The sequence below is a fragment of the Atta colombica genome, unplaced genomic scaffold (assembly GCF_001594045.1).
Source record: "Atta colombica isolate Treedump-2 unplaced genomic scaffold, Acol1.0 scaffold12, whole genome shotgun sequence".
Classification (NCBI taxonomy): Eukaryota; Metazoa; Arthropoda; class Insecta; order Hymenoptera; family Formicidae; genus Atta; species Atta colombica.
In genome coordinates this window covers 158,404-161,659 of record NW_017259206.1, presented here as the reverse complement: position 1 = coordinate 161,659, position 3,256 = coordinate 158,404, and the positions used below count along the sequence as shown (strand labels likewise).

The 3,256-nt window shown below is 28.8% G+C and overlaps 1 protein-coding gene across 1 annotated transcript in view; it reads left to right on the top strand.

Annotated features, from left to right (window-relative positions):
- Positions 1-84: 84 nt before the first annotated feature.
- LOC108694257 (putative fatty acyl-CoA reductase CG5065) overlaps positions 85-3,256 on the top strand; it is a 35,942-nt gene continuing 32,770 nt past the window's right edge. The window contains exon 1 of the mRNA XM_018203628.1: positions 85-186. The gene's annotated coding sequence lies outside the window, so the exon portion shown is untranslated. The remainder of the gene's footprint in view (positions 187-3,256) is intronic.

Below are 3,256 nucleotides of genomic sequence, written 5' to 3'. Positions count from 1 at the left end.
TATATATATATATATATACATACCTACCGATATTCATGTCCACCTGAATGATTGCCTGCCTATTTGCCTGAGTATCTGCCAGTGTGCATTCGCTCGTCTTGACTGACTACCTATCTACCTGTTCGCTGTCATCGCTGCGATCCTTCAGCAATTCCTTTTGTCGATTATCTCTCGCTGTTCAATAAGGTTAGTGGAAGATTAACATTGTTGATCGATATGCAAGACACGTTCACACGAGTATTTATTTCGCAGTGAATCCGCGACATACGTTTTTTTCTAATCGTATCTTAGTTTATAACGTTTCCTCGATTGACTCGTTCTCTAGTCGACTTCTCTATTTCCGCGAGGGTACAACGCGATTGAAACACTTCATGCCAGCGTAAGTCTCATCATAACCCTTTAACAAACATAATTAGATCTTACTTTCTAATAGTTCAGGTAAATTCTAGAACATGAAAACTGTAAATCTTGTAAAAATAACCTTAAATAACGCTGTTGAACGTACAACTAGTATATTTAATTTACTTAAACTTTGTTAATTTTGTTTATTATTGCATCTATTCTTCATAAGATAAATATATAATAATATATGTTTTTTTGTATTCTTTTGTGTAAATATTACACAAATTTTTTTAATTTACCTTCATATCATGCATATTATGATTCTATTTATATTCAAGTCTAATATGTTTTACAAATTACAAACTTTAACGTTAAACGAAAAGATTTGCTTCAAATAAAAATGGATTAAATGATTCTTCTTTTTTTCTCTGATGAGATTGAACGGAAACCTCAACGTGAATTTTTTAAGACTAAAATTTATGAATCAAGAAAGAAGTATTAAACGAAAATTCAAGCTGTTGCAGCATCTCTTATCGATTGTAAAATATGCAATTTCTCCTCTTCGAATAAACACGGGAGTTAAAGTATTCGCTATTAAATCGTACCATTACACTTATTTGTCATAGTTTTTGTATTTGATTTCTCTCTTTCACGGCGTTTACGTCTGGTATCTACTTTCTTTTCTCGTCATCGTTTTTTTCCTGCGTTATCTCATCTAAATGTAAGTATTTTTTTTTAATGTAAGTATTTTTTTTTTTTAATATATTAAATGCAGACATTATAGAATTGGCAAACAGAATTCGCTTTGATAGTTATATGTGTAGGTATTATATTTACAAAACTTAGGACAGAATGTGCACATTATCCAGCATTTAGATAAACAATTTAACCCGAATGGTTGAGAAACTTTTTTCATTTCGTAATTTCTTCGAATTTACAAATACATTTTGACTTTGACGCTTGCAATTAGCAAGCACACTTAACGTTTTCAAGAACCATTCACGGTAACACGATTTTAATCACGAATGCGAAGTGCGGAAGTTTGTAATAACCGTATCTCATCATCGCGATATCGATAACAATCGTTCATAGTGTTCGTACAGAGTCACACCTGGCGACGAGTTTTGATATCTTTTATTTCAATTTTCTCACTTATATCTCTGGAATTTGCAGATACGTAATCATTGTCACGTAGTTCCCAGCTTTCTCGTTTTTCCGGAATGAGTATAGTCTCTCTTTATTTGGTGTGTCATTCAACAACGGTTACTTTTTGCGTAACGGGCAACCACCTGAGGCGATTCCGGTACGCTCTAATAGAACTTAATGTGAAGATTATGGGATGGTAAAATTGCAAGGCAGCGAAACACAAAATAATAATTACAGGCAGCAACGCGATATCGTAGGAGATCTTACATGCGCGTTTTAATCCGTTAGAATGTATTTTAATTTTCAACTCAATATTATATTTAATCTCATTGTTTGTCATTACTTATAAATTCTCTTTAACGAAAAATTACTCTTTAACGAAATTATTTATTAGAGAAAAATCGCCGATATTGATATAGGTCTCTTAAAAAGACATCTTCTTATTTCTCCGAAATTCTATAAACATTACATTTTATTTATATTAATAAAAATATGATCTATTTAGATGACTAAAGAAGTAGAAACCTATAATGTATATATTTATATATAAATGTTATTTTGCTTATTTCTATATATATGTATAAAATCGGTTAAAAACGAATTATACAAATGTGAAAATAAAATTCTTTTCAATTTCTTTTGCAAAGTGCGCAGTTTAAATAACAGTGAATACGTTATTTATAAGATTTATTATATTTACATTAGATCGTTTAAATCGATAAGTCAGATCGTTTTACGTGTTTGTAATTTCCTGCATCTGTTTTATTTATATTTTCTCTTTCATATTTTTCTCATACGATGACAGATCATAAGCTTTAATCTTTATACAGTTACGTTATTGTGTTAAATAGTCCTATCAGAGTTGAAGGCATTTCTGTATTTATGAAAAAAATCTTAAAAAAACGATCACGTTACATTTTTATGTCTTGCGGAACAATAATAAAGTATGCATACAAATCAACATTTTTACATCGAAGTGAAAGAATTCTGGAAATTCTTATAATATATATCATATCACTTGTAGGTATTTTGTACAGATACTTCTGGAAAAAGGAAAAAATAGAAATGCATTACTATAAATAGCATTACTGTATATTGTATTACTATCAGACACTTATTTTTTATCACACGAAAAAGTTAATCATTGCAAACAGAATTATATAAAAACTGTTATAGTACGTTATATGATAGAAGATATTTTTTAATTTGTATTTTCATTTCTTAAGTTTTATTTTTAACTTTCGTTTAAAAAATATATAATTCAAAAATAAAGTGGTGTGGTAATCTTTTTTTATTTTATTGCTCAAGAATTCTAAAACAATTTAAAAAATTTTCTAATTAATATATCTGAACTATTGGAAGAATAAGTTAATTAGATTCAGGACATTGTTTTAAGAATATTAATTTATTATTCTAAGAATATATCTACGAATCGAAAGGATCACAATTAAATGTTCTAAAGTATCATATACTCGAAATGCAGGTTTTCTATTTGCATATACATATTTGTTCTACAAGTAAGACTTTCTTATGCAAGCTAGATCACTATTCACGTCTACTTTCAGGCTTTACAGATATTAGTTATCAGATATCAGAAACTTTCTTTTATCAAGTTGTATCTTAAGTAATGACATTTAGTTATCGCAAAATCTTTAAAAACATAATAAAACATCAGCGTCATTCAATACGTTTTTAATTGTTCTCTTTAGAAACTGCAATTTTGCAAAAAAAAATTTTTCTGACGTAAAAAATCGCATTGCATTCCGTG